Raw genomic sequence first — 26,434 nt, 5'->3', positions numbered from 1 at the left:
GCCTAAGCCTAGCAGTGGTAACATCTAGAAGCTCGCGAAGCGGCGGGGGAGTGCTTTACCACTGCACCGCGGGTAATGCAAAAGTACCGGTACAGGTAAATTAACAAAAGTATGTATAACTACACAAAATACAACACTAATATATATATATATATATATATATATATATATATATATATATATATATATATATATATATATATATATATATATATATATATATATATATATATATATATATATATATATAACCACGAGTGAGAACTTTATTAAATAGCGTGCACCGGCAGTTATAATTACTAAAATGAAAAGTAATTAGCAAATTTTTTCACTATCAATAATAGAGCATGATAAATGTTAGATAAATGTTTGATAAATGTTAGGTAAATATTTCATGAATATTAAGATGAAATTACAATTGAAAGGAAGATGAAAAAAAGATGATTCAGGAGAAGATAATGTAGCCTGAGAAGAAGACTGAGATTGTTCCGAATAAAAGAAACAAGAATGAAAATTGTATAAAAGTAAACTAATTAATTTTGTTTACAACGATCGGGACTGTAGCATAATGCAACTTCAATAAAATAATTATTCACTATACAGTACGTGGAAGTCTGATTACAGGAATGACGACTATCAACGTCTCCAGTGGAGGCTTAAATACTGAAATAACGATTGATGGCATTGCCAATCGAAGTCTCATTATTCGAGTAACGACTGTGTTCACAATTATTTACAAAACCTGTACCCGAGTTCGTGGCCACAAAATAAAATACACTACAGCTTGAAACAAAGCAGTATATTTCCCGAGAAGTATATCCCACTCGGTACATGGTGACTGGGGAGTGGGTGCGTGTGGTGTCCTTAATAACCCACCGGAACAGTGATTCCGAACTCTATTAGTTTGGAGGAAGCCTTGAAAAATTTCATAAAAACTCAGCGAACCCCTTTTCTGATTGGCACAGTAGGTCCTTCGGGAAGCTCTACCTGGCTTATACACATTAGATCCTAAGAAAAGCTCTATCTTGGTGATACATATTAGGTTCTCCAGGAAGCTTTACCTGGTTGACACATATTGGGTCCTACGGGACCCCTCCCTCCCTCTCTAGCTTACACATATTAAATCATCTGAGAACAACTACCTGGCTGACACATATTAATAGGTATTAATAGTGTAACAATAATTGCAATTGTGTTAAAATTTGATGTAAAACATAGGTTTGCATTTTTTAATATTCGTTGTCGCGTCTTTGATTGCCACACATGAAGTTCTTCTTTTACAGACATCAATCACTCCATTTCTCTGTTCGGTTTTTATATTCTAAAATTTCTAATCTAAAATCTATATTTTATATTCTTTAATCACGACTATGCTTACTCTCACAAGTATGGCGTTGAGAGTTGTAGCCTTATGTTTATAGCAGCCCATTCTCCTAAAATGATGATTAGGGCATCTGTTCGGATAAGCGTACAAATATAAACTGTTGGATCCCCAGAAGTTCATGTTTTTTTATTACTGAAAAGGTAAAATGCCGATTATATCGTTAATGCAACTCAAGAGCCCATCCTAACCTGTCCTAGAAATACTAGGACAGATTAGGTTATATATATATATATATATATATATATATATATATATATATATATATATATATATATATATATATATATATATATATGCGCGTTACTAGGTCTAGGATAATGTTTAGGTTTTGGGGTTAAGTTTTATTATCGAACTCTATGCAATTAATTGAACAAAACTTGAACTTTTTGGGGTTAACAGTACCTATTGGTACGTGCGATCAAATAGTAATATAAGTACTATAATTTTATGAAGATTGCTTGGTTTATAGCTTTCAGGGAGATAGCAGAAACCTCTGTGTTCACTGATATCCAAAACACAACTAATGACTGTTAATTCAGAGAGAGGCTGATGTATAAGACTCAGCCAGCCATCCCCTCGTGTGTGTGTACTCACATAATTGTGCTTACGGGGGTTGAGCTTTGCCTCTTTGGTCCCGCCTCTTTTATGTCCCCTTTGGGACATAAGGACCTCTTTCTTGCAGTACGCAATGATGGCCAATCTCATCCATAGTTGCCAATGCCAGCAAATTTGTACTCTCATATCTCTATGCGAAATGTTTTTTTTGGTCCTTCCTCTCTTATGATATAGATGGGTGTGTGTGTGTGTGTGTGTGTGTGTGTGTGTGTGTGTGTGTGTGTGTGTGTGTGTGTGTGTGTGTGTGTGTGTGTGTGTGTATGTGTGTGTGTGTGTGTGTGTGTGTGTGGAAAAAAGAGTTGATTGATTGACAGTTGAGTCGGGTCGAAAAAGCAATAGAGCTCAACCTCATCGAGCACAACTAGGTGAATACATCAGCCTCTCTCCCCCTCCTCCCCCACACCTCCACCCGTGGCCCACTTCCCTCATCCTCCCTCCCCATCCCCTCGTTTCCCCCCTCCTCCTCTTCCACTCTCTCCTCCCCCACTCCCCTATCATCCTACACCCTCCCCCTTCCCCACCAGCTTTGCCTCTATTCCCTTTGATAATATATAATATTAAGGATCAATGAAACTATGTTATAAGTTTAAGAAAATATTTTTTTTATGATGACGAAAAAGTCTTCAGTCATCTCCACCAATATTTGGTCGAGGACCGGGCCGCGGAGACACTAAAGCCCCCGAAATAATCTCAAGATAACCTCAAGATAACCTCAAGATAACCTCAAGATAACCTCAAGATAATCTCAAGATAACCTCAAGATAACCTCAAGATAACCTCAAGATAACCTCAAGATAACCTCAAGATAACCTCAAGATAACCTCAAGATAACCTCAAGATAACCTCAAGAGACTATTCTTTTAATAGTATTTCACACCACTAAGCTCCACCCACTGGCGCCCACCCACACATTAGACAATTATATTTTGTATTAGAGAGAGACTGAGACAAAGAGATACACACACACACAGACAGTAGGTAGATTGATGGATAGATGGATAGATATATATGAAGAAGAATAGATGCGTAGATAAATGGATATATGAAAAGATAGATAAAAAAATAGATAAATAGATGATAGATATATGAACAGATAGATGGACAGACAGATAGATTGATGGATAAATGCATGAACAGACAGATAGATTGATGGATAAATGCATGAACAGATGGATAGATGAATTGTTAGATAGTTGGATGGATAGATGAATTGTTAGATAGTTGGATGGATATATGGATTATAACTGGATGGATAGATAGATGGATTGATAGATGGAGAAATAGATGCAAAGATTGGAAGATGGATGGAAATATGGATGGATAGTAAAATGGACAGATGGGTAGATGGTAAACAGACCCGGGTAACGCCGGGTACCCCCGTGGTACACTATACTATAAGAGAGAATGTTTGTCCGGTCAAAGCCATTGGCTAAATTGATAGATGAATATATGGATGGATGGGTAGATAAATAGATGGATGGGTAGATAAATAGATGGATGGGTAGATAAATAGATGGATGGAACACAATTATATAAATATATTGGAATCCTGCAATGATGCATAAATTTTGGCTTCAATGTCTCATTTCTATCTGAATATCAAAAAGTTTTTAAACTTATAATTCCTCTCATTATTATTATTATTATTATTAACATTATTGACAAAATTAATTACAATTTCTCTTAGCTAACCACCCAACTACACAATTTTGTATTGATCCTATTTGGTCTCTGTGTAGGAGACCGGGCCGCGGGGACACTAAAAAAAGCCCCGAAATCATCTCAAGATAACCTCAAGGAGTCAAAGCGTACTGAAAGTCGGAAGGCGATGAGTCACAATAACGTTTCTGAAGTATGTTGACCAATCCACTCACTAGAAAATGAAGGGACGACGACGTTTCGGTCCGTCCTGGACCATTCTCATCACAATCGATTTGAGAAGGGTCCAGGACGGACCGAAACGTCGTCGTCCCTTCATTTTTTAGTGTGTGGCTTGATCAACAAAGTCGGCAGGAATTACTTCGACACCGAGCGGAAGATAATGTAGGAAGGTGCCTGGTCGGTTGATAATACGCCCTATAAACGGAGCGACTAACAGCGTAAATTGGGGTAGATGTCTAGGGTAAGGGGGAGCGGGAGGTGGGCCTGGCGAGGCAGCAGGCGGGCGGGGTGCTAGGTAATGGTCGTATTTTAATGTAGGCTGCCGGCTCGTGTCCCAATAATTGGATTAAAAGCCTAATGAGGCCAACATCTTGCGACTTAAGCAAGATGAACACTTACAGCAGTTGTTAGGGGGAAGGCTTGGAGGGTGGGGGGGGGGGGGGGGGGTGGGGGGGGGGGGGGGGGGGGGGCGTTGGATGAGGGGGGGAACTGTTTCACTTTTCTTCTACTATTCTCTTTTCTCTGCCGTTCTTTGTCTCCTTCTTTCCACGATCAATTTCCTCTCTGTTACCTCCTTTCTTACCGTAATTCATCCTATTTACTCCTGTTCTTCCAGTTTTCCAATTAAGCTCTTTTTCCATGTAAACCCTTTACCATTAAGCTTCATTTTCTTCCCAATTCCTTTCTAATAATTTCATATCCTTCTCCGTGCTCCATTGACTCTCGCCCAGCTCCCCAAATGCACAAGAAGTGAAAGAAAGAGAGAGAGAGAGAGAGAGAGAGAGAGAGAGAGAGAGAGAGAGAGAGAGAGAGAGAGAGAGAGAGAGAGAGAGAGAGAGAGAGAGAGAGAGAGAGAGAGAGAGAGAGAGAGAGAGAGAGAGAGAGAGAGAGAGAGAGAGAGAGAGACAGAGGGGAGAGAGAGAGATCAGTCCATTATTTATTTTATTATGGTGTTATTCTTTGGGTTTTAAAGATATTTGGTGGCGACGATTTGAGGTTATTTTTATGTTCTTGTGTACTGAGATTCCCTTTGTCTCCCACTCCTCCCAAGCACATCATCAGAGGGCTGGGTGTAGGAGTTGATGGGTCCTTCTCTTCACCCTTATCACCCCCTCATCCTCCTTCCAATGAAGGCTAGGGTGGTGGAGTGAGTGGGTGATTCTTTGCACCTTTGTCAACCCTTCTCCCTAGGGAGGAGGGGTGCAGGAGTGCAGGAGTGCATGGGTGTTACTCTACGCCTCTGTTCTCACCATCCTTCAAGTGGCTGCAAATGGTGCGTGAACAATTCTAGGTTCATTCCATACCTTTCCGCATCCCCTAACACTGGTTTTCAGCTAGTAACCCCCCCCCACCCCTAACCCCTCCCAGCGGTGAGAGAGAGAGCGAGAGGCATAATTTTACGGCCCCGTTTCTCTCTCCCATCTCCCACTCTTTCTTCTCTCTCCCATACACAACGACCTTCCCACCAAAACCTCATTAATCCAGTGTTGTGTGAGCGTCTGTGGGATACGTCCTTCATCTCCTCTCCCTTCACATTTTCCCTCGTTTCCTCCCTCTCTCCCTCCATCTCTCCCTCCCTCTCTCTCACCCTCCCTTTTTCTCACCCTCCCTTTCTCTCTCCCTCCATCTCTCTCTCTCTCCCTCTCTTCCACTCCACTTCTGACACCCCTCTCCCAGACGGTGTGAGGGAGAGAGGAGGAAGTTTGAGAGACGAGGAGGAAATTAGGGAAGAAAAGATGGAAATTAGGTAGAAGTGGAGGAGGGCAGGGAACATAAGAGAGCAAAGAGCAAAGGGAGATGGTAGGGAAGAGAGGAGAATGGCAGGGAGAAGAGGGGGGAGGAGAGGAGAATGGCAGGGAGAAGAGGGGGGAGGAGAAGGAATAAAAGAGGGAGGGCAGAGAAGAATACGAAAGTACTTTCGTACGAAAGCACTACCCTTCTGAAGATGTATTATTAAATGCGAAAGGACTTAAGGCGAGAAACGATGGGCAGAATTTCTTTCACCCTAATGCACCCTGTTACCTAGCAGTAAATAGGTACCTGTTAGTCAGCTGTCACGGGCTGCATCCTGTGTGTGTGTGTGGGGGGGGGGGGAAATAGTAGTTAGTAACAGTTGATTGACAGTTGAGAGGCGGGCCGAAAGAGCAGAGCTCAACCCCCGCAAGCACAACTAGGTGAATACACACATACACACACACACACACACACACACACACACACACACACATATATATATATATATATATATATATATATATATATATATATATATATATATATATATATATATATATATATATATTTATATATATATATATATTGGTAGGAGTCTTTCTTGTAAACATATGTTGTTAAATATGACCGAAAAAGTAAGATTAATAATTCTAACACGAATTTTCTCAATATTTCTTATGTTTCTTTTCACTGTCGATGGTAATTGAAAAATCAATTCTCCAAAATTCATTTTTATTTCTAGTCTGACGCGATGCTTGAACGCGTTTCGTAATAACTTATTACATTTTCAAAGACTTTAGTTTACACACACACAACTGTAACCTGAAAACACTAAAGAGAGTTTTACTTAATGCTAACGTTGAACAGCTTGTCTTATATACTCACATTTGGGTGAGGTGATATGTTACAACAGTTTTGGATGAGGTGAACAAACTTTTGACCAACACAAGACAGAACACGGTGCAATGGGTATAAATTGGATAAATGAGAGGGAAGAATGGAAGTAACTGCAAAGGGCCTACTGGCCCATACTTCTCTTGATGCTTCTATATTGGTTCGGAGTCTTGAAGTGGGTAGAATATAGTTGTGCATTAATTGGCTGTTGATTGCTGGTGTTGACGTTTTGATGTGTAGTGCCTCGCAGATGTCGAGCCGCCTGCTATCGCTGTATCTATCGATGATTTCTGTGATGTTTGTTAAGACTTCTCTGGTGATGGTCTGTTTGTGGGAAGAGATTATATGTTCCTTAATGAAACCCTGTTGCTTATGCATCGTTAATCGCCTGGAAAGAGATGTTGTTGTCTTGCCTATATAATGAGTTCTTTGGGACTTACAGTCCCCAAGTGGGCATTTGAAGGCATAGACGACGTTGGTTTCTTTTAAAGCGTTCTGCTTTGTGTCTGGAGAGTTTTTCATCAGTAGGTTGGCCGTTTTTTTGGTTTTATAGTAAATCGTCAATTTTACAATTTTATCTTCTGTTTTTGTCTGTAGGGATAACGTTCCTATCAACAATATCTTTCAGGACCCAACAATATCTTTCAGGACCTATATATATATATATATATATATATATATATATATATATATATATATATATATATATATATATATATATATATATATATGTCGTACCTAGTAGCCAGAACGCATTTTTTGGCCTACTATGCAAGGCCCGATTTGCCTAATAAGCCAAGTTTTCCTGAATTAATATATTTTCTCTAATTTTTTTCTTATGAAATGATAAAGCTACCCATTTCATTATGTATGAGGTCAATTTTTATTAATTGGAGTTAAAATTAACGTAGATATATGACCGAACCTAACCAACCCTACCTAACCTAACCTAACCTATCTTTATTGGTTAGGTTAGGTTAGGTAGCCGAAAAAGTTAGGTTAGGTTAGGTTAGGTAGGTTAGGTAGTCGAAAGACAATTAATTCATGAAAACTTGGCTTATTAGGCAAATCGGGCATTGCATAGTAGTCTGAGAAGTGTGTTCTGGCTACTAGGTACGACATATATATATATATATGGTCAAGCATCAAGAGAATATATATATATATATATATATATATATATATATATATATATATATATATATATATATATATATATATATATATACTTATATATATATATAAAGTTCCTAACTTTAAAAGGAACTATAGTAACAGTAACAAATTAACTTTACTAGTAAATTTATTGAAATATATATGGAATCACAGGCAAAAATATATATTCAGACTCGGAAACAATCTACGTAAAAAAATAAACATTCAAAATACAATAAACAAATAAATACAGGCGCAAGTATTAACAATAAAAGCAGTATTGTATTGCTAATATTTTTATTGTATTTTGATTTTTAAATAAGATGTATTCCATGATTTGTTTCTGTTCTTTTGTGGAAGAGAGCACAAATTAATTTATCTATCAACATATCTGCTTTAAATTTGAGGGAAAACAGTGCTAGGCGAATGTAAACAATCCGTACACTGTAAACAGGTGGAAGGGAAGAGCACCGAGAAGAGAAAGATGAGAAGTAATAAGAGAAATATGAAGAAAACAAAGAACAATAAAACGAAGAAGAAGGTGAAGCAGACCAAGACAAGAAGAAAGGTGAAGGCATAGACAAATATGACAATATTGAAGATGAAGAAGAAGAAGGAGGAGACGGTAAAGCATAAAGAGAACACACGGAGCTGAAACAAAAATAGTAGATACTTCTCTACCCAGATTCTCTCTTGGTGACATTTCATCACAATCACGACAACCACAATCACTTCCATCACCACAACTACTACCTACATTACAACCAATGCAACCACCCCCTACAACCAATATATCCACCGTTACTACAACCTAAATGAGGCCTCTAATAGATTACGCAGCACCGGCATGGACTCCGCAATACCCCCTGAAACGCAAAACTGAATATGAACATTTACAGAAGCTCTCAACAAGAGTAAGAGGACTCTTGGCTATAAAGAGTAAGAGGCTATAAAGACAGGTTAAATGTACTTAATATTAAACCCTAAGGAAGATATGATCGCCATATACAAGATACGGTCGGGAATTTACAGTGGCTTAGGGAAAACCTTTTAAATTTTTGAAAAAAATTGAACAAGAGTATGTAAGTGAAAGTTGAAAGCACTAATTAGTGAAATAAAAATAATTAAATTGTCGTATCCCGTATAGATATGAAACTTGTGCAACGTACTGCTGAAAGAAATCCTGAAAATGCATCCACTCACATCAAAACTCAACATTTCATAGTTGCTAGGTTGAACTCTCCCTACCAACACCACTGACTCTTCCACCAATGCTACCACTGATACCACCATTAACATATCAACCATTTCCACCACAACCACCTCTACGACTACCACCGCATCCACCACTGACTATGACAGCGACGGGTCGCGAGCTGGACAATGCCTGCGCATAAGTGGTTTTGTGATGTTCCGGATGAGTCGCACAGAACAACGATTTGTAACAGACGGAGTAGCGGAGGGCAGCAGGCAGGCAGGGTGAGCAAAATGCGGGCAGGAAGGCAGTGGAAAACATCGAGGTAGAGAGGACAGCAGGAAGGCAGGGAAAAACAGATGGTATGCAGGGAAAGGCAGAAGTAAGGCAGTAAGTAGGAAGTAGGCAGACAGGGAGGGCAGTAGGCACTTTGGAGAGTAGTCGTGAGGCAGCAGAAAGCAGCACAAAGGTAGCGAGGAACGTAAGAAAGCAGCAGAGGTCATCAGAAAAGTAGAATAGACATCAGAGAGGCAGTGGAGGGCAACAGGCATCAGGAAAACAGCGGAGAAAGGGAGAGCAAAAAGGAGGTAGTGAAGGGGGAGCAGGTAGGGAGGGCAGTAGGCAGGACGCAACAAGTAAGCAGTATAAGGCCTAATCGAGGCCTAATAAGTATAATCAAGGGGCAGGGGAAGGTAGGAAGGAGTGCAGCAGGTAAGCAGGGAGGGAAATAGTTCTAGTATTTATAAAATAACTCTGCAAATAATTTCTGAACTTGTCACTGTAACTCACAATTAATCTTATCATTAGTGGTCCCTCGATCTACCCAAGGTAGATCGACAATCGTCAATGAACGTCAATGAACGTTTCGTGTAGAACTACTACAAGTCACTGAACACATCGTCTGGAACTACCACAGGTCACCGGACACAGTGTCTGGATCTACCGCAGGACATCAATCACTAAACTCAATACGAGTAGTATTGGTCGTACGAGTAGAGTTTAAGGACGGGTTGCTATTGGGAATACTATCCATGCAAGTTGACACTCGCTAGTCCCGTTTTTCTTCCGTCAATTCCATCCCTTAGCTCTCGTACCCAGCGCCCATCTACCTATTTTCTTGTCCATCATTCCCCCTTCATCGTATCTCTTGACACAAGCCGTAAATCCAAATATCTATCCATCTCAAGCCTGCCCACACCTCTCTCTCCCTAACATGCTTCAGACCCATGCTCATAGACCCACCTTCCGCTCCTGCCCTTATCTCGCGTTTAAATAATAATAATAATAATAATAATAATAATAATAATAATAATAATAATAATAATAATAATAATAATAATAATAATAATGTTATTGTTATCGATAATAAAATAATAGTAATAACATAGGATAAAAACTCACACTTATGTATATGTGTATTTTATGTTAAGATTTGAACTACATATCAACGATTGAATTAGTCGTTATGCTGTAAGTCTCGTCCTAACCACGAACTCAGACCTCGGTAAATGCACTCAGAAAAGTGCGAATGACTTGGTGTAGTTCAAATCCTTTACCTAAAATATACATATACATAAGTGTGGATTTTTATACTATGCTATTACTCTTATTTTATAACTTAATTATTATTATTATTATTATTATTATTATTATTATTATTATTATTATTATTATTATCTTCATTTACAAAAAAAGGCATAAGGTATATGGGCATAAAATTAAATAAAGAAAAATTGGTTGGAAAATTGGTTGTGTAGGGTGTTGAAGCACAGCGAGAATAGTGAAAGTGTCAGAGGCCGATGCGAAGCTAATTATTAACACTAGGGGCTTACATTTTAAAAGTAATATTATATTACAAATTTAATTTTTCTAAATGTGTATGATATTCTATAAATTGAAGTATTTCATATAAATTTTCAATATTTTTTTCCATACGCTAAATAATATTAAATAATACAAAAGACAGTATACAAAGGAAATTGAAAGAAAAAATAAAAAAACTTTAATAATGACACTTGGAATTTTCGATGTGCAATGGACTTGAAGAACAGGTTAATATAGCGAAGACGTAAATATAACTTTAGAGTTTTTTTTTTTGCAGGTTATATCTCGTGGAGTGCAACACTATAATAGGTCTAAAAAAAATATTAAAGTTAGACAACTTTCAAAAATTAACTTATACATATTGCAATAAATGCTTATGAAAAATTTAAATTTCGTAGAATTTTCTTATACTGATTTTCTCATTTATGTATCACGTTAATTTTATTTCATTGTGCATTTGACTGGAAACGTTGAAGGTAGAACATTTATTTATTCCAGAATTTAGTCCATTCCAGAATATGAATTCCAGAATTTGCACTCTGGACCATAAGCTAGAGTGCAGGGGGGGGGGGGGGGCAATTCGTGCAACACTGATTGGGCTTCAGATGGACGCCTCAAGACCACAAGAGAATTCTGGGGAATCCCACATTGCATTACTTTTAACATGTCGTGGTGTAGTGGTCTAGGGCGTTTGCAACTTTTTTTTTCTACCACAGATGTGGCCACACATTTACAATGCTAATCAGCATATATTATATTTTTCTATCCTCCATGGACAGGGTTAGAGATCTGTTAAACATATAAGTCAGTGATTTATTGAACAATCAAACACAGAAGGTGATTGTAGTGATTTTAAAATGTTAATTGTAATGAATTTGTTGAACAAATTAGAAGAAGGTGTCTGCAGTGTTTATAAAATGCTAATCTAACCTACATTCAGAAATACACAAATACACTGATTGACGTCTACCTTACATAAACAGTGTTCGATATGTCTTTTTACTTAATGTCATTAATGTGCGTTTACAAAGGTGAAATGCAATTCTGACGGGCTTCCGCATATCCTGTATACACATACATACACATATATATATACATATATACACATATAGATGTATACATATACATATATAGATATACATACGTTTGCTTGGATGTATCAAGTAAGTGGGTTCGAATCCACCACACGGCTCCCACGGATTTTCTCATTGATACATCCCATTATTGGGATTTTCCTTGTGCATGTGCGCTTTAAATAGAACAGAATCATGTATTTTGAGCAATCATTCATCATTCTTCTCTCCCATGTACCTTATCGTTCCTTATGTGTTCATGTAGGCTCTATCTTTTACTCTTCGTTCTATCCATTTTCTATCCTCTTCTCTCTTTATCAATCCCATCCTTCCTTCACATATCCGTATCAATATCTTCTACAAACCCTCATTTATCCCACTGCTTTCTCTCTTTCACCCTCCTCACTTCCTAATTGCATGTCTTTCTCACTTCCTCATCCTTCATCCGTCATTACACTCCTTCCTCAACTCCCTCAATATTATCCTCTCTGCCTTCATCCAATACCTATTTCCCTCTCATACCCCCCCCTAACCCACCTCCCTCCCTCCCTAATCTCCCCACAGCCCTACCTTAATTACCCATCCCTTACCCCCTCCTGATTTCACCTCCTCCTCCTCCTTGTTCTCCACTCTTCGCACCCTTCTCCATCCTTCCTTTACTGTCCGTCTATTACCTTCATTCCTTTACTTTTTCCTCATTGTTCACTATCCCTCACTGTCTTCCATCCTTCATTCCCTCCTTAATTTTCTCTCTCTGTCTCTCTCTCTCTGTCTCTCTCTCTCTGTCTCTCTCTCTCTGTCTCTCTGTCTCTCTGTCTCTGTCTCTCTCTCTCTCTCTCTCTCTCTCTCTCTCTCTCTCTCTCTCTCTCTCTCTCTCTCTCTCTCTCTCTCTCTCTCTCTCTCTCCCTTCCTTCCTCTCTCACCCTCCAACCCTCATACATCCTCCCTCCCTCACCTCTCCCTCTCTCTCCCTCATAACAGCTATTATAAATTCCTCTGACAATATCTGATACTGACGTCCATGCCTTCAATACAGGCATTAAAATCAATTTTCTTTAAAAAAAAGGAAGATTTCATGATCATTTTCAGTCATTATCGCCAATTTCACTCTCCGGTCACTTTCGCTAGCGTTGTATATTACATACCACCTCGATATAACGAACGGAGATCACGGCATGCCCATGAGTAGAGGTTACAAAGGGCTTAAGTCGGCTTTGGTTACAGGCATTTAAGCCACATTAATTGTTGTTGTTGTTGTGTTCTAATTGTTGTTGGTGTTCTAATTGTTGTTGGTGTTCTAATTGTTGTTGGTGTTTTAATTATTGTTGGTGTTTTGATTACTGATGGGGTTATAATTGTTGTTATTGTTATAATTGTTGTTATTTTCTAATTGCTTTTGGTATTATAATCGTTCTTGGTGCTCTAATTGTTCTTGGTGCTCTAATTGTTCTTGGTGCTCTAATTGTTCTTGGTGCTCTAATTGTTCTTGGTCCTCTGATTGTTTTTGATGTTGTAATTGATGTTGTTGTTACAGTTGTTGGTGCAATAATTGTTTTGGGTTCCTAATTGTTAGTGTTCTAATTGTTATTGGTCATTTAATTGTTGTTGTTAGTGTTTTAATTGTTTTGGTGCTATAATTCTTATTGGTGTTGTAATTGTTGATGGTGTTGTAATTGTTGATGGTGTTGTAATTGTTGATGGTGTTGTAATTGTTGATGGTGTTGTAATTGTTGATGGTGTTGTAATTGTTGAAGGTGTTGTAATTGTTGATGGTGTTGTAATTGTTGGTGTTGTAATTGTTGATGGTGTTGTAATTGTTGATGGTGTTGTAATTGTTGATGGTGTTGTAATTGTTGATGGTGTTGTAATTGTTGATGGTGTTGTAATTGTTGATGGTGTTGTAATTGTTGATGGTGTTATAACTGTTATTTGCCATCTAACTGTTGTTGATAAAATTACTTGAAGCGTTTAACTAATTATTTTTGCTACAATTTATTTTAGTGTTTTCATTGTTTTTGGTGTTAGGATTGTTATTGGTGTTCTAATTGTTGTTGATGTTCTATTTGTTGTTCATGTTCTAATTATTGTTGGAGATCGGATTGTTATTGGTGTTCTAATTGTTGTTGATGTTCTAATTGTTGTTGATGTTCTAATTATTGTTGGAGTTCGGATTGTTATTGGTGTTCTAATTGTTGCTGATGTTCTAATTGTTGTTGTTGCTCTAATTATTGTTGGAGTTCGGATTTCTATTGGTGTTCTAATTATTGTTGTTGTTCTAATTGTTGTTGATGTTCTATTTGTTGATGTTCTAATTATTGTTGGTGTTCGAATTGTTATTGGTGTTCTAATTATTGAAAGGGTTGTCTTTTTTTGTTGATGTTTTAATCGTTATTGTTTATATAATTATGTTGATATTTTAACTGTTATTGGTGATTTAATAACTGCTACACTTTCAATGTTTGTTTGTGTTCTAATCGTTATTTGTGTTCTAAATGTTGCTGATGTTCTAATTGTTCTTGCTCTTATCGCTAGTGGTGCTTTAATTGTTATGAGTGTTCTAATTGCTGTTGATATTGAATTTGTTTTAGGTGTTTTAATTGTTTTTGGAGTTGTAATTGTAATTGTTATTTAATTATTGTTGGTGCTCAGATTGTTGCTTTTGCTCACAATCCCAATGTACCTTCTTGTATATATATAAATAAATAAATAAATAAATAAATAAATAAATAAGTGTTGTTCTAATTATTCTTGGCGTTTTAATTATTATTGGTGTTCAAATTGTTGTTGTTTTTATAACTGTTGTTGATGTTCTTATTATTATTTGGTCTCTATTAGTTTATGGTGTTCGAATTATTGTTGATGTTCTAATTGCTATTGGACCTCTAATAGTTGTTGGTATTCAAATTGTTATTGGTTTTCTAACTGCTGTTGTTGTTCTAATTGTTGTTGGTGCTCTAATTGTTTGTTTTAGTTCCTATTGATGTCAACGCTCTAATTGCCATTTGTGTTCTAATTACTGTGCTGTTCTAATTATAATTGGTGTTCTAATATTTGTTGTTCTAATTGTCGACGATGTTCTATTTGTTATTGGTGTTCTGCTCTAAATGTTTGTGGTGTTCTAATTGTTGTTGATATTGTAATTATTATTGATGTTCTAATTGTGTGTTGGTGTTTTAAGTGTTGTTGATGCTATTAATCTTAGTATTAACAGAGAAATCATATTATGGTGATATATATGATTGAGAAAATCCCCAGGAGCCGTGATGAGGATTCGAACCTATGCGCTGCGTATTCCCAGTTAATCTCTTGTGGATTTTCTCATTGACATATCACGATAATGTTATTTCTCAGTGTATTATTATTATTATTATTATTATTATTATTATTATTATTGCTATTTTATTGAATTGCACCTGTGTAACCTCCCTTACTCTTCCTTGTCTGTTACTCCCCCACACATATCTACACCCATTCCCTATCCACACCATCTTACTCTCTGTCCACACTGTCTCTCCCCCTAGGAACCACTCCCGTCTGCCTAGACAGCAGCAGCCATCCCTTTTGGAGCACACACTTTGTGCGTTGTGGACTACGTAATCCGACGACGTCAAAGACATTCCAGTGTGGTTTGAATTCCCTGTTTAAGCCAGAGGATAGTAGATAGACTAAGAGTGTGCTATATTCTAGGGATGAGTTATGTGGTTCTGTTGGGCCGCCGAGCCTATTTTCTCCGGTTTATCATTCATGAGTCGAGTCTAGATAGAAAATCCTTTTCAGTACCACTCCTACTCAACTATGCCCATCAGGCACCTCCTTGCCCATCTTCTCACCCTTCTTACCCTTTCCCTCCCACTCCAAATGCTCCTCCCACCCCAAGCACACTTCATCGCACCACCCTTCGATTGATTGATGAAGATTAAGCCACCCAAAAGGTAGCACGGGCATGAATAGCCCGTAAGTGGTGGCCCTTTTCAGCCATTACCAGTATCAAGAGATGATACTGGAGATCTGTGGAGGCGCGACTGCACCCTGCGTGACGGGAGATGTCTCCCGGACCAAATGGTGACCAAACGGTCTGGACCGGAACCACCCTTCGCCCCTACCAGAAGCCTTATACCCCCTCCTCTCTTCCCTCATCCCACTTTACACCTCCCATCCCACATCATTCCCCTTACATCCTCCACTCACTTCGCCACTTCCCTTCTCCGTTTACAGTTAGCGTCCCGAGCAATTTTGTCCGAGTTCAACCCTTTGAAAGGGAGGATTGACTGGGCACCAATCCCTAACTGCTCGGCTCTATTCACACAACAGTAATTGGGTACCTGGTTGTTAACCTATTGGCAGTTCAGGGGAATATAGTAAGAAAAACGTACATGAGCTACGGGAAGGGGGAAGCTCTCAACTTGCTAACGGGAGTCACAGTCGTCTGTTGCTGTACTCACTTGTGAAAAATTGAATAAAAACTCCTTCCATCACCGTCAATACCCAGCCACCCCTCTTACCCCCATGCGCCTTCCCCAATTCTTGTCTCTCCCCTCACCCTTTGCCACTCCCCTCACCACCTCTTCCCCTCCCCCCTCCCCGCCCTTCACCAGCCGACGCACCGTGTACATCAGGCAGTAAGGGGCGAGTCATTACCCTGGCTGTAATCAACAGTGGCAGCGCGGGGGACCAAGCCATGTGAAATAATTAATTGTCAAGGTTAATGTGGGACGCAATTTCCTTGAAAACTGAGGCCATTAGGAACCGCAGCCTGGGCATTTGTCTTACAATAAAGAGATGAAAATGCTAAGATTTTTAGGGAGGGGGAAGATGGGAAAGGGAGGGGAAGATGGGAAAGGGAGGGACGGGTGGAGGGAGGCCAAGAAATGAGAGAGGGAGGATGTGAGGGATGGAGGGTGTGGCTGCATTTGTAATACCAATCACAATAATTTTCCACAATTTCCCTATCACTTACCCTCTACCTATTTAACTCCCGTACACACAAAACTTCCAACTGATTGGGCCTTACACACACACACACACACACACACACACACACACACACACACACACACACACACACACACACACACACACACACACACACACACAAAATCGTAGTGACATGATCACTACCTACAAAATCCTCAGTGGGAATTGACAGGGTAGACAAGGATAAACTATTCAACACTGGCGGTACGCGAACAAGGGGACAGGTGGAAACTGAGTACCCAGATGAGCCACAGGGACGTTAGAAAGAATTTTTTCAGTGTCAGAGTAGTTAACAAACGGAATGCATTAAGTAGTGTTGTGGTGGAGGCTGACTCCATACACAGTTTCAAGTATAGATATGATAGAGCCCAATAGGCTCAGGAACCTGTACACCTGTTGATTGACGTTTGAGAGGCGGGACCAAAGACCCAGAGCTCAGCCCCCGCAAGCACAATTAGGTGTTAGGTGAGTACAACTACGTGAGTAACCCCCCCCCCCACACACACACAGGGGGGACATGATCACCACATTCAAGATTCTCAAGGGAATCGACAGGGTAGATAAAGACAGGTTATTTAACACAAGGGGCACACGCACTAGGGGACACAGGTGGAAACTGAGTGCCCAAATGAGCCACAGAGATATTAGAAAGAACTTTTTTAGTGTCAGAGTGGTTGACAAATGGAATGCATTAGGAAGTGATGTGGTGGAGGCTGACTCCATACACAGTTTCAAGTATAGATATGATATAGCCCAATAGGCTCAGGAACCTGTACACTTGTTGATTGACGGTTGAGAGGCGGGACCAAAGAGCCAGAGCTCAACCCCCGCAAGCACAATTAGGTGAGTACACACACACACACACACACACACACACACACACACACACACACACACACACACACACACACACACACACACACACACACACACACACACTGAGCCTACCACTCTCCATAGTGTATAACAAATCACTGGCAACAGGGGAACTGCCAGATATTTGGAAAGCAGCTAACGTAGTCCCGATATACAAGAAAGGGGATAGACAGGAGGCACTGAACTACAGGCCAGTGTCCCTAACCTGCATACCATGCAAGCTGATGGAGAAGATTGTGCGAAAAAAACTAGTGGAGCATCTGGAGCGAAGGAACTTTGTAACACAGCATCAACATGGGTTCAGGGATGGCAGGTCCTGCCTCACAGGGTTACTTGAATTCTACGACCAGGCAACAAAAATAAGGCAAGAAAGAGAAGGGTGGGCAGACTGCATATTTTTGGATTGTCAGAAAGCCTTTGATACAGTGCCACACAAGAGGCTAGTGCGAAAGTTGGAGATGCAGACTGGAGTGAGAGGGAAGGTACTCCGGTGGATAGAGGAATACCTAAGCAACAGGAGACAACGAGTCTGTGTGAGGGGTGAGGTCTCAGATTGGCGAGACGTCACAAGTGGAGTCCCGCAGGGGTCAGTCCTTGGACCTATACTGTTTCTGGTATATGTAAATGATCTCCCAGAGGGTATAGATTCGTTCCTCTCAATGTTTGCCGACGATGCAAAAATTATGAGGAGGATTGAAACAGAGGATGATAGTAGGAGGCTACAAGATGACCTGGATAGACTGAGTGAATGGTCCAACAAATGGCTGTTGAAGTTCAACCCGAGTAAATGCAAAGTAATGAAACTAGGCAGTGGAAACAGGAGGCCAGGCACAGGATACAGAATAGGAGATGAAATACTTAATGAAACAGACAGAGAGAAAGATCTAGGAGTTGATATCACACCAAACCTGTCTCCTGAAGCCCACATAAAAAGAATAACGTCTGCGGCATATGCGAGGCTGGCTAACATCAGAACGGCGTTCAGGAACCTGTGTAAGGAATCATTCAGAATCTTGTACACCACATATGTAAGACCAATCCTGGAGTATGCGGCCCCAGCATGGAGCCCGTACCTTGTCAAGCACAAGACGAAGCTGGAAAAAGTCCAAAGGTATGCTACTAGACTAGTCCCAGAACTAAGAGGCATGAGTTATGAGGAAAGGCTGCGGGAAATGCACCTCACGACACTGGAAGACAGAAGAGTAAGGGGGGACATGATCACAACCTACAAAATCCTCAGGGGAATCGACCGGGTAAACAAGGATGAACTATTCAACACTGGTGGGACGCGAACAAGGGGACACAGGTGGAAGCTGAGTACCCAAATGAGCCACAGAGACGTTAGAAAGAACTTTTTCAGTGTCTGAGTAGTTAGTAAATGGAATGCATTAGGAAGTGATGTGGTGGAGGCTGACTCCATACACAGTTTCAAATGTAGATATGATAGAGCCCAATAGGCTCAGGAATCTGTACACCAGTTGATTGACGGTTGAGAGGCGGGACCAAAGAGCCAGAGCTCAACCCCCGCAAGCACAATTAGGTGAGTACAATTAGGTGAGTACACACATACACACAGGAAGACAGAGAGAGGCCGGTGGCTGACTGGACAGCACGCTGGACGCGTGATCCTGTGGTCCCGGGTTCGATTCCCGGTTCCGGCAAGAAACAATGGGCAGAGTTTCTTTCACCCTGATGCCCCTGTTACCAAGCAGTAAATAGGTACCTGGGAGTTAGTCAGCTGTCACGGGCTGCTTCCTGGTGTGTGTGTACTCACCTAGTTGTACTCACCTAGTTGTGTTTGCGGGGGTTGAGCTCTGGCTCTTTGGTCCCGCCTCTCAACCGTCAATCAACAGGTGTACAGATTCCTGAGTCTATTGGGCTCTATCATATCTGCACTTGAAACTGTGTATGGAGTCAGCCTCCACCACATCACCTCCTAATGCATTCCATTTGTCAACCACTCTGACACTAAAAAAGTTCTTTCTAATATCTCTGTGGCTCATTTGTGTGTGTGTGTGTGTGTGGTGTGGGGAAAAAAAAGTTGTTAGTAACTGTTGATTGACAGTTCAGAGGCGGGCCGAAAGAGCAGAGCTCAACCCCCGAAAGCACAACTAGGTGAATACAGAAGAGCTCGGGGAGGCATGATCACCACATGCAAAATTATCAGAGGAATTGACAGGATAGACAAGGGTGGATTATTTAACACGGGTGGTACACACACAAGGGGACACAGGTGGAAGCTGAGTACCCAAATGAGCCACAGAGACCTCAGAATTTTTTTTTTTCAGTGTCAGAGTAGTTAGTAGTAGTTAATAGTAGTTTGGAGAATAACTAATGAAACTGTCTATTTAGTTAGTCTACAGTTACCGGGTAACACCAGTGACGTCGAACGGTTCTGGCAACGTGACTAGTAACGGTACCGATAATGTCACTAGTAACCATTACCTCCGTTAATGGTAATATTAATGGTACTGGTAGCAGCACCAGTAACGGTACTGATTGTGGTACTAGTAACGATACTAAAAGTTACACCAACGATACCGGTAATAAAAATAATAACATTATAGTAACGGAACTTGTATCGGTACTTTAACACTTTCTACAACCAACGCTGGTAATGGTACTAACGAGGAAACTAGTAACGGCTCTGGTAGTGATACAGGCACGGGTACTGGAAATGAAGATGATATTTAAACTAGAAACGTAGCGTAACGAGAAAGGGCACTGGTAACGGTTATCTTGGTTATCTTGAGGTTATCTTGAGATAATTTCGGGGCTTTAGTGTCCCCGCGGCCCGGTCCTCGACCAGGCCTCCACCCCCAGGAAACAGCCCGTGACAGCTGACTAACACCCAGGTACCTATTTACTGCTAGGCAACAGGGGCATAGGGTCAAATATATATACATAACATAGGGCATAGGGGCAAACGGAAAATGAACAGGGAACGGCCAAATCAACGGCACTAGTAACGGCACTAACAATGGTATTAACACAGTCATTAGTAAAGACCCTAACAACAGAACTGGCAACGACAATGGTAATGACACTAACAGCGGCGTAAGCAACGCCACCTGAAACTACACTATGAATGGCACTAAGAAAGGCACAGATCTCGACACTAACAACATCACTAACAACATCACTAACAACATCACTAACAACGGCACTAACAACATCACTAACAACGGCACTAACAACGGCACTAGTAGCTACACACTAGGAACAAGTCAAATATATTTCAACTCTCTAAATAGTCATCCCTAATTAACGACAAATTATAACAAATAATTATTGATTACAGTGCGAATAAATTATTAATTATTAAAAGTATTCTCAATAGATAGTATTCACTCCCTGAAAAAATTCAGCTGACAAGTACACATAAACAGTAGCAGCAACAGTAGCAGCAACAGTATCAGCAACAGCAACAGTATCAACAACAGTAGCAGCAACAATATCAGCAACTGTATCAGCAACAGTATCAGCAACAGTATCAGCAACAGTATCAGCAACAGTAGCAGCAACAGTAGCAGCAACAGTATCAGCAACAGTATCAACAACAGTAGCAGCAACAGTATCAGCAACAGTAGCAGCAACAGTAGTAGCAACAGTAGCAGCAACAGTATCAGCAACAGTATCAGCAACAGTATCAGCAACAGTAGTAGCAACAGTAGCAACAACAGTAGCAGCAACAGTAGTAGCAACAGTAGCAGCAACAGTTTCAGCAACAGTATCAACAACAGTATCAGCAACAGTATCAACAACAATATCAGCAACAGTATCAGCAACAGTAGCAGCAACAGTAACAGCAACAGTATCAACAACAGTAGCAGCAACAGTATCAACAATAGTATCAGCAACAGTAGCAGCAACAGTATCATCAACAGTATCAGCAACAGTATCATCAACAGTAGCAGCAACAGTAGTAGCAACAGCAACAGTAGTAGCAGGAGCTGCTGAAGCTGTAGTAGTATTACTAGTGTGACCAATACCCTACCTCACAACATTGGATTACCATCAACAACACTTTTTTACAAAAATACAACTCCGTGGTGCAAATACAAATTACAGAGCGAAATGCCAGGTAATTACAGGTAGAGCGATATTGATGGCTGGAAGCGGAGCTGGCACTGGTGCCACCGGGCCTCATGGTAGTGTCAAGGGGGGTGGGCGTCTCTGCCCAAGTATACACATACTCAATAACATGTGTCCATATACTTTGCTGAAATATGAGTACTGCCTGGTAGATAATTTATTTCCCCTTGCTTCGGTAACCGCTAGTTCACCCATACTTCACGAATTATTAAGTGTTTCCTTGTATTCGAGAAATGATTTACTTTGTTTCTGTAATTTGCTGATGATGAGGATGCTAATTTGGTAATGTTTGTTAAACTTTAAGAATAAAAAAACAGTTTTATAATTCGTTTAGTTTATACTTGTGTATTAAATATTAATTTATACAATCGATATAAAGCATAGTCAGCGGAGTAACGCATCAGGTGACCGTCTCTCATTGTAGCACACCAGGTGACCGTACCTCATTGTAACACTCCAGGTGACCGTCCCTCATTGTAACACACCAGGTGACCGTACCTCATTGTAACACACCAGGTGACCGTACCTCATTGTAACACTCCAGGTGACCGTACCTCATTATACCAAAATCGGTGGTAGTCACTCGAATTTCATAGCCGAAGCGAACCAAGTAATTTTTTTAAAAGCCTTGTCTTCCACACGGCAAGTTCTCAATTCCTTGTTTCAAGGACATAAAAATGAAAGTGAGAAATAATGCGGTCATCAAGGAAATTATAATCGCCTTGTCACACAAAGTCCAGAATGTAACTTCAGCAGTCATGAAAAAAATTGTTTGTAAACTTTCAAGAGTTTTCCGCATTTTACTAAAAAAATAAAACAAATATTTGTTTGCTGATTATTGTAGAAAAATGTCACTCCCAGTCAATTTCCAGTTGTTCTCATGACTATTCCCAGTTAGTGAGTCTCGTTGTGAGCCATCTCAAAGTACCACCATTTTTGTAAATTTCTGTCGTCTAGTAATAATCTCTAATTACTCTGGTTATTACTATAATAACTCATAAGGAAGCAGCTGAAACATTTAATAAAACAAGAGAACAGTGAAAATTAAAATATATAAAAGATGAAGGGAACATGTTTCCCAGGTGTACCCATCTTCCCAGTGTCTATACACTAAGAGAAGTGTATAGTATATACACTATACACTTTATTATTACCATTACTACTTTAATCCTGGACTATATTTGGGGCTACATTATACTTGCCGATTGATTAGAAAGCTATTGAGGGTGGCCTTAAATAGCCCTCCTGATGCTAACGAACATACAACCCAACACCAAAAGCGAGTACATATCTCATTTTCATTGAAAAGAGAAATGTTGACAAAAATGGTTCAATGTGTAGAAGTAAGAGTCGCACGGTTGCCCTCTTGAATACACCTGCTTAGTTAACCCCTTTACCCATCTGTTCTAAACATTGCTAATTCACTTGACACCCTTTTCTCAACCTTCCCTAACTCCCCTCAATTTTGGCAGTTCTCCCATCTGTAATATCACCCAAATTACACTTCAATCACAACACACACTTCAATCTATTTTCTCACACTTCAATCAATCAGTATCTCACCCACCCAATTCTCTCCTCAACATATCTCGATATTGCTTCATCAAACACGTCTCCTCAACCCTTCCCCTCTCTAGTATTCTGCTTTATCATCTCTTCTTAACTTAAACAGCCTTTATCTCTTTCTCTAATAAACATCTTTTATCTCAATTTCCTCTTCTTTACATATGTTATCTCTCTTTTCCCTTTATAGATATGTTATCTCACGCATTTTCTTTTCTTAAACATCGTTATCTCTTCCTCTTCTTAATATATGCATCTGTTATCTCCCTGTTTTCTTTCTTAAACATCGTTATCTCTTCCACTTCTCAATATATGCATCTGTTATCTCCCCGTTTTCTTTCTTAAACATGTGCTATCATCCCCCCCTTTTCCCCCTTCCAGCTTTAAACATGTTATCTTTCCCATTTTTTCACTTAATGCCTACTTAAGGGAAAATGTATATAAGTGGAGGGGGTGAGGACAGGAAGTGGGAAAGAGGAGAGTTGCATGAGGAGAGAATCCGGGAAGAGGAGAAGGAGGGAATGAGAAAGGACGGGGGGAAGGGGGAGGTAACTGTAGAGGGGGTTAAAGAAGGGGAAGAGTGGGAATATATATGTGCGGTCTTCCATACAAATATATATAATTAATACCCAGATATATATAATTATATCATTACAGATTAACGACCTACGCATGTCTTCTTTCGCAAGCAATTAGCGGGACACGCCTCTACGGGCGCCTCTCGTGTCTAAACCTGTTCTTAGGTTGATGTATGGCAGTCGTTCCTAACCTGTTGTCTTCCCTGGTGGTGCTCCACGGGGCGACCAGCCTCTGAGTGCTGGCTGGTTGTTCCTGTAGCGGGTTGTAAGTCTTTTTGGTGGAGTGAAAATGTCAGAACATTTTACACTAGGAATGAAGTGAGTTCCTATTTCCTAGAGTTATGAAGCTCTGAAACCGGGACGTTAGACTTTTGGGGCCTTAATTAAAGGAATTCTTGGGACTCACTGTACCAATGGCAATATAGTCTGAAGGCTTCTGGGACTCACTGGGTCTATGGGCCACAGTGGAGATTCCTGGGACTCAATGGAACAATGGAAATTTAAAGATATTTCAATCAATTATCCCTCTCTTTGAACATCAATTGAATTAATAAATTATTAGCAAATATATTTAATTATATATTGTTATATTTATTATTAATATTATTATTATTATTAGAAAATCATTTAGAGCACTCCGGGGATTCGAACCAGTTCTGTGTCTCTCCAGCTGTGCGTCTTAACCCCATTGTACCACAATTCACTTAATATTGTGACCTGGAATGCTACTGAATCCACTAAATGCATTGAGGCATCGAGTAGATACCAAATCAAGTTTTTACACATCGCCCGAATACACTCTAGTGTGGGTTTAGAAGTTCTCTACACATGCTTCCTCCAAATACATCCTAAGAAGTTACTATGACATGATATCTTTATGAGAAAATCCTTGGAGCACTTTGGGCATTCAAACCAGCGTACTAGGGCTCCCCAGCTGCATGTATAAGAGAACTCCTATGCCCGCACCAGAGTGTATGTGGGTAATGTGTAAAAACTTGATTTGGTATCACCTCCTGTTACGGTATCGAGACCGTCACTGGAGTGTGGAGTGGCGATTTCTGCGCCATCTATGGATCTGCATTCCAACTCCCCGGTATATGGTGCAACGCAGACAACGCCATCTGTTGATGGTGGCAGGACATTGGTGAAAGACTCCGGTTTCCTGCCTCAGTTAGAAGGTGAGGTCGATGAGGATGACCTCTGGTGGGTGACGTATCGAGATCAACGCCATCTGGGTTGTGACAACTATCACAAGCTCCCCGGTGGATGGATGTTATCCTACGGTCACCTGTATACTGTCTGTCTAACTAATGACGTTTTATGTTCACAGAGGTGACGTAAGGAGACGATTGTACTGAGGAGGGCAGTTCACCTTGGGCAGACCAAGAACTCTTGACTTGGTCCTGTGAGAGGGCAAAGTGGCCGCCGTCGGTTATAGCAGTGTTGTATGGATCGACGTACCCGTGACTGGCCAGAAAGAGTTATGAGACGACAGTGATGCGTCTGTTGAGAAATGCTGCTAGTGAGCGACTTGAGACTTCTGCCAGGGTGCTAGCTACCCCTGTATGTGATTATTTGAGACCCCTGTCAGCATGTGGCTGAAACACTCTGCCAGTGTGTATCTGGAGAGCAAAGGTGGGATATTGGCACATCGTGACGATACCTTGTGTGTGGACTGGCCCATGTTGAGCAAGGTGAACTCGACGGTCTTTGCCATTAGGTGGGGATGACGTGTACCTGGAAAGTGGATTCACCGGGATTTGATGAATACTGCCGATGTATTATCCTGAATGAAAGACACTTTGAAAATATGTGTAGTAATACTTTAATATAATATATATAGTGGTGAAGGTGGTAATATATTGGTGAAAGTGTAATTGTGTATTGTTTATCCCTCCCCCTTTATTCATTGCACTACTACTTGCCACAACCAGTTCATGAAAAGTTACCACCGACTTTGGGTAGGATAAGGAAGAACAGTCGTAAGATACATTAACAGGAAGAACCCGGTTACTGGCTCAGAGTGGCCGTAACACCTCCAAATCCCCTACTGGATTCAGTAGAATTCCAGGTTACATTGCTTATATCATATCGTGATCTACTGGGTTAAAGTGCATGGCTGGGAAGACCCAGAATGTCAGTACAAATTTCCGAAACACAGATTTTGCAAAATGATGTCTTTAAATTGTCATTTCCTTGCGTGTATTCTTATTATTATTATTATTATTATTATTATTATTATTATTAAATGTCACTTAAATCATAATAATAGTCATGATTTTAATTAATATATATTTACTAATTATTATTTTTTGTTATTAATATTTGTTAATTTTATGCGTATATTTTTTGCGGTGTTTACCTTCTAATGTTTCCGTGATTTGATCACAGTTGTTGAGTAATTACGAAAGTAAGGATCTTTCCTCTCCAAATTTACGTTTAACTGAGTTTTAAAGTTCATTATTCTCAATTAAACTAGAGCTCTAACTCCTAATCACTCTCTCAAAAACTTTAATTACATGTGATGTTAGTGCAACCGATCCATAATTAACTCTTGCTTTGCTTCCTCCCATGTGGAGTGGAGCTATACCTA

At 40.0% G+C, this 26,434-nt stretch overlaps 1 long non-coding RNA gene across 1 annotated transcript in view; it reads left to right on the top strand.

The window, feature by feature from the left end:
* Window positions 1-25,718, top strand: part of LOC138369030 (uncharacterized) — a 29,955-nt gene extending 4,237 nt beyond the window's left edge. The window contains exon 2 of the long non-coding RNA XR_011229724.1: window positions 25,172-25,718. This is a non-coding gene — a long non-coding RNA (uncharacterized lncRNA). The remainder of the gene's footprint in view (window positions 1-25,171) is intronic.
* Window positions 25,719-26,434: the final 716 nt, after the last annotated feature.

Source organism: Procambarus clarkii, chromosome 26, assembly GCF_040958095.1.
Source record: "Procambarus clarkii isolate CNS0578487 chromosome 26, FALCON_Pclarkii_2.0, whole genome shotgun sequence".
Taxonomy (NCBI): Eukaryota; Metazoa; Arthropoda; class Malacostraca; order Decapoda; family Cambaridae; genus Procambarus; species Procambarus clarkii.
This window is presented reverse-complemented; position numbering and strand designations above follow the sequence as displayed.